The sequence below is a fragment of the Sinocyclocheilus rhinocerous genome, unplaced genomic scaffold (assembly GCF_001515625.1).
Source record: "Sinocyclocheilus rhinocerous isolate Xijiao unplaced genomic scaffold, SAMN03320098_v1.1 scaffold125, whole genome shotgun sequence".
NCBI classification, from domain to species: domain Eukaryota; kingdom Metazoa; phylum Chordata; class Actinopteri; order Cypriniformes; family Cyprinidae; genus Sinocyclocheilus; species Sinocyclocheilus rhinocerous.
The window spans coordinates 19908-30705 of record NW_015660494.1 but is presented as its reverse complement, the minus strand read 5'-3'; the positions used below and the strand labels follow the sequence as shown (position 1 = coordinate 30705).

Genomic DNA, 10798 nt, shown 5'->3' with positions numbered 1-10798 from the left:
AGAGCTGTGTTTTGACCCGCGACTATGCCGCCTCATAGTCACCCAGTTGCCCTGCTGCGGAGGCTCTGTTACCGGAACCGAACAATGTACAGGACTCCCTGAGCTAGTCGCATCCAAAGCCGTATCTAGAGCCCTCACATTCTTACTGTCCTCAATTAAAGTTTGGATGCGTGTCTCTAATTCTGAAATCTTCTCTGTCAGCCTAACTATTTCCCTGCATTTATCACATGTGAATCCCTCGCTGCTGACAGAGAGAGCTAAACTATACATGTGGCAAGCGGTGCAAACAACAATAGCAGGAGAAAAAGCCATTACTCACCGTGATTGATGAATGATTCTTACTTACCACAGTTGTTTGATGAACTTGTGAAAAAAAAAAAAAAACGGAGCGATAGAGAAAAAAAGAAAGAGAAAAAAGCAATAGGCACGAATGGAAACGCTAATGACAAGCTAACGAATGCTAACCTGCTGCACTCGCGGTTTTAGAATAAAAGCGAACGATCAGATTAATCAGATTAGGTTGATAGATAATATCAGAAATATGGTGGGAATTAAGTTATATTTATCACTTTAAACAACAGAGAGTAATAGAGATTTTACAGAAAAACAAAGCTACACGAAGCTACAATCACAAACCAGCAGCACTGCAAACAGGAAGCAGGAATAACACTGTCCAACAGCGACACCCGCAGGTCAGGAATGCATTGGTCTGTAGAGTCAGTCCATAAGGAAATACAAGAAAACCCTGTAACTACTGTAAGTAGTCCATCTTTATGTGCTGAGCAGTAAAGGCTCTTCTGTGTTAGTTTCCTAGCAGCCGCAATGAGCGACATGACATTTTATTGGTTGATCTTGCATCATGTCTGTTGAAAATAAAACTTAAAATAGAACTACCAGAAAACATCTGGAAGGAGAGGACAGAGAGGAGACGAGAGATCCAGAACCTGCAGAATGAAACATCATGATAGTGAAGAACAAACAGGTTGGTGTGTATTCCTGATTCCTCAATCATCAAGCTGAAGAACATGCTGATGCTCACGAGATTTACAATGTTTCAGGTCGAGAATAAAAACAAAAAAAGTCAATGGATATTTTTCTTCTAGAACTTTTCTGATTTTGACATTTGATATAAATTTTACACAGAAAAAGCCTAAAGTGCAGGTGAAACCCAAATGTTTGGTGCATAAAGATTTAGAATAGAAACAGTTGATTCTTATGAGACTTTCACACTGGGCTGGAACATCCACCCACTATAAGCAATGCTAGTTTACCTCAGAGAATATTTCAACTGAATTCTTTGACAAAACACTGAACCAAACTATTTAAATATTGAACAAGCAAGCCCATTGGCTGCAGAAACAGCAGCCGCTAATCAGCTTGTGCCGTGTAGGAAACGATGTGATTGATTAAGAATTACATGTCAAGCCTGCGCCATCTAGAGTTTCATGACCAAACTAGTGATTTATAACACAAATCATCTTCATAACTTTAAAATAGATCATAATCGTGCACAGCAGTTGTCGACCAGATTTGATGGGAATAAAATGACTATTGACTCATCACTGATCTTGGTTTTCATCACTTTTCATTTCACGTTTGTCTCTCATTTGAAATCTCACATGATTTATTGTTTCTTTTAGACCTGATGGATGTGAACAAGAAAGGAAAAACAGAAGCCAAAAAATCTGTCACCTGCCCTCAGTGTAAAAACACCCTTAACCCCTAAGAATCACATGAGGATCCACACCGGAGAGAGACCTTACAGCTGTGATCAATGCGGGAAGAGTTTCACAGATAAAGGAAATTTTAAGAGACACATGAGGATCCACACTGGAGAAAGACCCTTCACCTGTGATCAGTGTGGGAATAGTTTCCCAAGTAAACGAAACCTCAAGGATCACATGAGGATCCACACTGGAGAGAGACCTTACAGCTGTGATCAATGCGGGAAGAGTTTCACTCAGGCTTCTGCTCTGAAAACACATCTGCCTACTCATTCTGAAGAAAGGCCATTTAACTGTGATCAGTGTGGTAGACATTTCCGTTGGGCTTCAGTCCTGAAGAAACACCTGAAGGTTCACACAAAGGAGAAGACTCATTTCTAATATAAGGAAGTCATTTCCTGATTCAGATCATGAACTGAAAGAGCACCAGAAAATTCACTGTAAAGATAAAAAAAAAAAAACATACAATTGTTCACACTGCAACAAGATTCAATCTGTCAGAAGCTCTGGAATCACATGAAAGGATTCAATCTGGGGATAAACCAGAGTCAGAGTTTGATCAGTTATCTAGTCTACAGTCATGATCACAGTAACTAGATTATCTTCAGATCCAGCAGTGCGACAGCAAACGTGACACAATAAAGCCATTTCTTCAGTTTAAATCTGTCCTATCAGCTGCAACGAGTGACACGACAAAGAAACATCATCCAAAATTGTCAAAGTACATCTCCAGTTTATGTTAATTTTCTTAATGTATTTGTATTACCCAAGTTCTCTTTTTCTGAAGGAAAGTAGACGTGTTTTAAATGAACTGAAAAAGTACCGTTAAACTTTTAAAGGGCACCTATTATGCAAAATCCACTTTTGCATGGTGTTTGGACATACTGTATGTGTTGGCAGTGTGATAAAAATCCACCCACTTCTTATATTTTAATCCCCATTAAACCAAACCAATTTCATTAGGCATGCCGTTTCGATTCTCAAATCTATGTGACATCACATTGTTTAGGCCCCGGCCACGGCTGCTGACTGACAGTCCTGCATTACCGTAGTTTCCACCCTCAGCGAGTTGTGTACGCTGTCCTCCGTTTTTTCCTTAACGTTGTTCTGACAATTTGCGCTACGCTGTCAGATTTTGCTACCTCCCATTAAAACAGTAGGTGGCATAATTCAACAGTGAAAAATGCTACCTATCAGATATCAGCTGCTTCCAGCATGATATTAATGTGGTTTGAGGCTTTATTAACTTGTACCCCAACCCTAAACCTAACCTTACAATATTAAAAATAGAGTGTTGGTAGCATAATCTGATCGGTGGCATTATTTGTTAGAACACCGGTGCTCATTTGGCAAATGTGAGAGGATGCCTACAGAACCAGAGAATGTATGCTGCATTTAGTGTTTCTAATGTCTTGTCTTTACAGATAACATATACAGTTTTTCAAGACAATCACCTTTTACTCTGTTCTTTACAAACGTGTGGTTATACAGTATATAAACACAGTTAAAAGTAGTCGACAGACATTTGGTCTCTAAGACAACAATAGCTTTAGCCGTATTTGTTGTGGAACTGGCTAACAGGCACATCGACTGAAATGGCGATTTACTCAAAACTCATACAAAATAAACAGTGTGACACTTAAGTTACTTCTTCTGGAGGTGAAGCTGGATCACGAACAGTTGGTACAGATCCATCCTTGATTAACAACTTTTTAGCAAAGCCTGCCTTGCATTGCCCCTCATTAACAAAGCAGTTTGTAGTGAAATGATTTGCGCAGACAAACGAATTTAGGTACATTTTGAGGCGCATTACCTTCAAATATAAAAATAAACCACTGCGTCTTCAGTGGCTCAGATGTTGGGAGAAAATGAAGACTTTTATGTTCAGTCTTACATCCAAACGCAGAACACCAGCATTGCTTAGGAGACATTGTTGCCGGTGTTCTAACAAATAATGCCACCTATCAGATTATGCTACCAACACTTTATTTTTTTATATTGTATGGTTAGGTTTAAGGTTTTGAACACAGGTGTTGAGGGTTTGCTAGATATACTATACTACATTATGAAAAACATGACAGCATAGCTACAATTCACATGTCACAGTACTTTTTTCTGCATAGATAACACTGACTGTTATCTCTGTAAATAAGTCATCAAACCTTCATCTGTAAATAGCACATATGCACATTCACAGTTCTGTCTATGGGCATTTTCTTTTTCTCTATATTTTTGTTACTATTGTTATTTATAATTTAGTGTGTATTCTCTCTATTATCAGTGTTTTTATTACCTTGATTATATGTATGTCTGCACTATGTTAATAGTTTCTGTACTGGAAGCTCCTAAACCAAGACAAATTCCTCGTGTGTGTAAACGCACTTGGCAATAAAGCTCTTGATTCTGATTCGGAATAACAGTCAGGACATCAATAAACATGACACTTGAGTCTTAATACATTTTGTGTACTTGTATGAGTAGGGAAGGTGGTACGGGGTGTCACCATGATTAGTGTGTGTGTGTGTGTGTGTGTGTGTGTGTGTTCTGCTTTATTTAGAATGTGAACTGTAAAAGGCAGCACAAATACAAAACACAATTTATTAAACATACTTTGCAATAAAGCTAATTCTGACTTCAAGCCAGGCAGCAGCAGGCAGACACGCACACAAGAAATGCATTGAACATCTTTAATGGATGACTTAGACGTGCTATAAACTGTAAAAATGCATCCAAAAGACACAGAATCAAACAAAGTTTCATGAAACTGGCAAAGTAAAGACTACTGACAAAAGCACAGTTGTTTTTTAATGTTTATTAAAAAAAATCCACAACAACAACAACAACAATACTACTACTACTAATAATAATAATAAAGGAGGAGGAGAAAAATAATTATATATATATATATCATTTTGACGCAATCGACCAGAGTTCGAACCCGCCTTTTGCCAAACTTTTTTCTCCCTTTTCAGATCTCATATCCCATCGGAAAGGCATTTATTTTCAATAAAAATGAAGGAAATAATCGAAAAGTTGAAAATAAAGTGTTGGGTAGGGTTAGGGTAGGTGTAGGGAGGGCTTTATTGTCCCAACAAGTTGGCATCCATTTAATAATTTGAATTAAATCTAATTTACACTCAATACGTTATTAATGCATACTATTTTATAATGTACTACAATACTGAGGTGCAGATAATTGCCACTATTTGTGTTTTTTTTTGTGTATCAGCCACATGTGGGCCACATGTGGGCCGGGCCACCCCCCCCCCAAATATAATTGTAATAAAAACAGTTAAAAACATAAAAAATGAAATACAAAATAAAAATGAAAACAAATACCATCAGTCTGTTAACACCAATGAAATGAGCTTTAAGTGGCAATATACAAGAGATCTGAAGACATCAGCATAATAAACGAGAACTGTTGAGATGAAATAAAGAGTGTTTTCAGCAGCTCTGTTAATATTGATGAGCCTCAGATCAACACTCATTCAACAAGACATTCAGGATCATCAGCAGATCATCTCACTTTATTCTGAGTGTTTAGAAACAGTTTATTTAAGTCAGGATGACAAAAGTCTATGAAAGTGTTTGACTGAAAGAAAACACTAATGACACACAGGTAAATAACATTCCTACAACACCATAGCCTAACATGTCCATATTAATCTTAATATAGTTTGGTTTACTAATAACTACATTAATTGCAATAAAGTAGGGTAATTAGATCATTAACATTTTACAGGTTTTTCTACAGAAACTAACATTGATCATAAAACTTTTAAAAATAAAGAGCACCAGCAATATGTAATGTTTCCTGTGTCAAACTTCATTAATATTGATCTGTATTCACATTTATGTATAGATTTGAAATTTCTCATGTTCATTATTTATTACAGGGACAATAAAGTGTTTAGAAGTATCTGTTCTATATATTTCAGTTTTAACAAGTAAATACAATCTGCCCAAGATAAATGTCAAAGGAGAAATTAAGGTAATGAAAGCACACAGCAGCAACACTTGAGATTCCCATAAATTCCCCTCACTGATCTCAAACCTACGGAAGGCCTAAGAGGCCATGGATTATTAATATTTTTCTTTCTTGTTTTCTCGTGATTTCGACATAACCAAAGTGTTTGATTGTTTGATCTACTGTTGCTATAGTAACGAACGCAACTTTGACTGCGCATCTGATCATATTATATTTCAGCAAATTTTGCTTCCCCTTTAATAACGTCTACAATACATAAATAAAGTCTTATCAATTTGTTGATTGTTTTTTCCCCAGAGACAGTACGCTAAACATTTGTTTGTGTAATTAACATGTTTAAATGGTCAAAGCAACACCGCAAACACTTCAGAAGGATGCAGAGAACTAAAAATCTTTTAGATCAGCAAATTTTGCTTCCCCTTTAATAACGTCTACAATACATAAATAAAGTCTTATCAATTTGTTGATTGTTTTTTCCCCAGAGACAGTACGCTAAACATTTGTTTGTGTAATTAACATGTTTAAATGGTCAAAGCAACACCGCAAACACTTCAGAAGGATGCAGAGAACTATTCTAAAATCTTTTAGAGCTGCTTGGATTCAACTCACTTTATTTTCCTTTTATTTGAAATAAAATTATATATTAATTGTAATTTTTAGTAGTGATGAAGGATATGCTGTGACTGATAGGTTATCATGTGCCTTACAAGCTTGGGATGTTTGAAAAGAGTGTTTATGTATGTGTGTGTGTGTGTGTGTGTGTGTCTGTCTGTCTCTGTGTGTGTGTGTGTGTGTGTGTGTGTCTGTCTGTCTGTCTGTGTGTGCATGTTTATGTGGTTTATGAGGACACAAATTTGTATAATAACATGGGTATGACATAGGTATTACAACGAGAAGGTGATTTATGAGGACATTTTCAGTGTCCCCGTAATTCAAAAGGCTTATAAATAATTCAGAATGAGTTTTTTTGAAAATCTAAAAATGCAGAAAGTTTCCTGTAAGGGGTAGGTTTAGGGGTACACTCTTAAAAATAAAGGTGCTTCACGATGCCATAGAAGAACCTTTTTGTCTAAATGGTTCCATAAAGAACCTTTAACATCTGAAGAACCTTTCGGTTTCACAAAAGGTTCTTTGTGGTGAAAGAACGTTCTTCAGATTACAAAAAGGTAAGAAAGAGATGGTTCTTTAAAGAACCTTTGACTGAATGGTTCTTTGTGGAACCAAAAATGGTTCTTCTATGGCATTGATTGAAGAACCTTTTGAAACACCTTTATTTTTAAGAGTGTAGGGTTGGTGTAGGGCAATAGAATATACGGTTTGTACAGTATAAAAACCATTACGCCTATGGAGAGTCCTCATAAACCATAAAAACAAACCTCTGTGTGTGTGTGTGTGTCTGTGTCTGTGTCTGTGTCTATGTCTGTGTGTGTGTGTGTGTTTTCCACAAAGAAATGTAGAAAATACAAAAGATTACAGCACTGTAGAACATCACTGAATTAAATTAGCCTACACACTTTGCATATAAATCACATTTCTTATCAATATACATTTAATGATGAATTAAAAATAAGGAAAAGATGCACATTCCAAATACATCGTTGAAGTGCATCCTAGATAAACAACATCCACACTTATTAACTAACAATCATGTCCTTCAAAGATGCACAAATAAAGATATAGGTGCAAACAGAATACAGTGAGGTCAGCTTTGGTTTTAATAAGCAGTTATAATTATCACACAGAACTCTGAAACTGTGATGAGTCATGCAGCAAGAACTTAACCATACACAAAATAATCATACTGATTCAAGCACTTAACATTTATGAATTCATTAAATGTCAGTAATGAACAATACTGCACTAATTATAGCGATCACGAAGAAGGACCTTATTCTGTCCCAAACGCGTCCCAGTCAGCAAATTTCCTTTGGTTCGGATCTGGCCCAAACCCTAACAGCTAAAGTGTGGCCCAGATTAGTACGTGTTTGCCGACCCAGAACTGGTCCACACCCTTTTAGCAAGAACTAAACCAGAACAGTGCCACAACCCAACCTGAAGTAAGCAAAATCATAAAAAAAAGATGTGGCTGATATATGAACCTTCTGTTATTCTTGTATGTCTGAGTTCTGTGAGGGGCTGATGGCCCTTATGTGGCCCACATGTGGCTGATACACCAAAAGCCATTATTTAACCATATTTACACCACACCTATTTTTTTTTTATTTTAAATACCCATTACACAGATAATCTTAAACACAAAAATTGATTCACAGTCTTTTTATATTGTGTGATTTAACAAAACTGAATATTATGTGGCATTTTATAGTTTACATTTTTTATTTTTTAATGGTTTAGTTTAATTTCTTTGAATAATTTAATTATGTTTGTGCACACATACCAGGCATAGGTCAAAACATTGACAAATTTGGCTGAATTGTAAAAGCCAGAGGGGGTACTAAATAAAGAGTCGTTTGGGAGCCGAAAGAGCCGGTTCTTTTTGCTGAGCTGAGCCAAATGATCCGGATCCCTGAAAAAGAGCCAGAATTCCCATCATTAGAATCCTCCGAAAGCATTGTTTCCAGATTTCAGACGCAGCCGTTGAGCTCAAGAGCTGTTTCCCAATTACTGGGCGTTTTTAACTATCCAATCAGAAAAGCACGGAGGCCATGTGTTATTATTTTCTTTCTACTTTCTCCAGTTTCCAGCTATTGTTTATATCTAGATCAGGAGAAACCATGAGAGATCAAGAAATAATAATAATAACGCTGCATATGGTTAGGACTTTCGTAAACAGGGTGACGATGTGTTTTTCACAGACATACACATATGGAAACAAAGTCACCTTGAAGCTGTGCATCTTCCGAAGCCGAGCCGACTGAAATTAAATTTAGATTAAAATTAAAATGGATTCAATTTAGAATTTCTTTAGATATGGTTTAACACTATTTGCTTACAGTTGTTTTGTTTTTGATGAGAAATAAAACCAAAAGCTGTTTGTGGTGCACCATTCATCAGTGTCTTTGCAAAATCTACACGATCACTATAAACTGACAGACAGTGATTGACCTCCTTTTGTCTCGATACATAAAGACACGTTTGCATAGACGTAAGAAATATAAAACATAAGAAACGAGTCCAGAAAGCTCAGTGTGGACGTCAGCCAGACGTGTGTCCTCGTGTCTCTGCTTTTCTCAGCTCACTTTCTGAAGTCACTTCACTTTGAACTAAAATCAGGATTCTGCTGACTCTATATGAATGTTAGACACAGTATCTGAACTGATTCTGCTCAGGTGTTTCTATACTCGCCAGATTGATGTTTCCATCACATCGGCTCAATGTCTCCATCAGCTGGTGTTTATCTTTGGTCTGAAGAAGCTTCTGGAGGATGTCAGCAGGATCTTCACTCATTCCTGAAGACAACACTTCCAGATGCAGGTATAGATGTAGGAGTACGGCGTCGACACACGTGAGCTTGTTCTGCAGGAGAACATCCTTCAGTGTCTCTCCTGAACGCTGAGTTTCTCAAAAGATCTCCAGTGTGGAGCAGCATCTCTTTCACATGATGGACGCTCTGCTGCGGCGCTCAGACCTGCTGGTGAAGGATGAAGCTTTATTCTTGAAGCTCTGGAGAGATGATTCGAGACTAAGCTGATGAATTCAGAACAACAGAATCTCATTCGCTTCCTCTTGATCCCAGTGAAATACAGTTTCTCTCAGTGATCAGGAATGATCTAATAATGGTGTTTCATGTCATTCTTCTCCTGTCACAAGGTTCCTCGCTAACAGCAATCAGAACAGCTACACTAGCAGCATTCGCTTCAGCAACAGCTCGATTCTCAGCTGTAAGAATGAACACAATGTCTTTCATGTCTTCAGAAATGAGCTGCGGTGATTCCTGTGAACAACAGCATGGCTCTGCCGAACCCGTTCTGATGTCTAGAGTTTGAGATTTGTAGAGCGTCCAGAGTTTATCTGACGGCACAGAGTTTCATTTGGCTTCAGCTGCTTTACAGCCATTTCAGTTTAATCCAGTCTATTATTATCAATCAAGTTTTTTTTTACAATTCATGTTATTCATTATTGAGTGATTTCTCTCAGAGTGATTTTAATCTGTGTAACTATTTTAACAAAAAAATCTTAATTTTTAAAGTGGTCTTCAAAAATAATAATCTAATTCTTAGTATCTCTCAGTTTGATTCCTCTTTAACTGTTAAATGTTGAGATGTTTGTAAAAAAAAAAAAGAGTTTACACAAAGGGTTTATAAAAAACAAATTCACAATATCTTGACTATTTACTGTAAAGCCTATTACCCCGTAAATAAATTAATAAGTGGTCAATAAGTGGTCTATGGAAAACTGTATTCTCATTTTAAATAGCTTAAAAGAACTGAAGTTATACTCATAGAAAGCAAATTCATTATTCAGATTTGTTCATTTCACAGATGTTTTTTACTGAAAGCAACTTATGAGGAAAATTAAAAGCAATTTGTTGTAAGAGCCAGTAATTTTCATAATACTCGACTACAAATTTCAAGCATAAGCTCAATTAGTGCACAAGCTAAGATGTTTATAGTTTCATATGCTGCCATTTCTGATTTCTTTCAGATCCCAAACAGTTTACAGTTATCTAAGCAAATGCTTCAAATGACTGTGTGGCGAGGGGGGCATGGTTCAGCGAGGTCTGCAGCGGGAGAGAGAGTTGGGAGACGAGCGGTGAGTAAGTGGGTCAAATGCAAATGCCAAACACCTGTGTCTTGTTCCAGTAATTGGCGTGGAGAGACCGCATAAAGAGGCCCGGGAATGAGCTGGCAGGGAGAGAGAGACCGACTGCTGACTGGTGTGGAGACTGTGCCTGCTCTGGAGAGCCCTGTGATTTTGCATATGCAATTGTGCTATATTGAGCGCTGGTAGCGCGACGTTCTGTTTATTTGTTTGAAGCCGAATAAAATTACCAGCAGCAGTCAAGCCGACCCCGTCCTCTTCCTTCTCAAGTCATTGACTTTGTTACACTGGTGCCGAAACCCAGGAAGGAAGCAGGAGAGCCGCCGCCGTAATGCAAACTCCGACAAGTACGCCATTTGCG

The 10798-nt window shown here is 37.4% G+C and overlaps 1 pseudogene; it reads left to right on the top strand.

Moving 5' to 3' along the window:
- Window positions 1-1733: 1733 nt before the first annotated feature.
- Window positions 1734-10798, top strand: part of LOC107724998 (uncharacterized) — a 23924-nt pseudogene continuing 14859 nt past the window's right edge.